Here is an 836-nt window from a genome sequence, read left to right as displayed (position 1 = left end):
ATATATATATATATATATATATATATATATATATATATATATATATATATATGTATATATATGCATATATACCGCTTTTGTGTTTTTCTCTGTTTGGTGATACATCTATGAGCTCCCTGTACACCCCGAGGTGCCTATACACCGCAGCAGGCAAACCCTAAACCCTAAACCCTAAACCCTACAGCAGCAATACTCGCGCGCCTTATATGAGTTGTCTATACACCCCAAGCTGCGTATACACCGCAGCTGCCTGTACACCTTGAGCTGCCTATACACCTCAGTTTCTGTCTTTTTCTCTACGCAAACAAAAAAACCGTAAATATTGTTTTACTCTTTTGCATCTCACCTCTGCAGCTTTTGTGGTTTAGGGTTTAGGGTTTAGGGTTTGTAGGGTTTAGGGTTTAGGGTAGGGTTTAGGGTTTAGGGTTTACGACGCTTTCTAGGGTTAAGGGGATAGGAGCACAGTTCTTTGGATTTGGGGTTTAGAGAGAAACCAAGGGTTTAGGGTTTAGGGTTTAGGGTTTGGATTGAAGGGTTCGTTGCTGCAGTGCTCAGCCCCCGGGCTCCCTTTCTTTCACTTAAATATTTAGGGTTTAGGGTTTAGGGTTTAGGGTTTAGGGTTTGCCGGCAGAGCTAGCCTGCGCTCGGCTGCGCCTAACAGCAGCTAGCAGCACCCCGCAGCAGCAGCAGCAGCAGCAGCAGCAGCTGCAGCAGCACGCAAGGAAAGAGAGACAAAAAGAAGGAGACAAAAGAAGAGACAGAAATAAACAAAAAAAAAGGAGACAAAAGAAAAAACAGAAGGAGACAAAGGGAGACAGAAGAAGAGACAGAAAGAG

This window comes from Eimeria mitis, genomic scaffold, assembly GCF_000499745.2.
Source record: "Eimeria mitis Houghton genomic scaffold, Emh_scaff4478, whole genome shotgun sequence".
Lineage (NCBI taxonomy): Eukaryota > Apicomplexa > Conoidasida > Eucoccidiorida > Eimeriidae > Eimeria > Eimeria mitis.
This window is presented reverse-complemented; position numbering follows the sequence as displayed.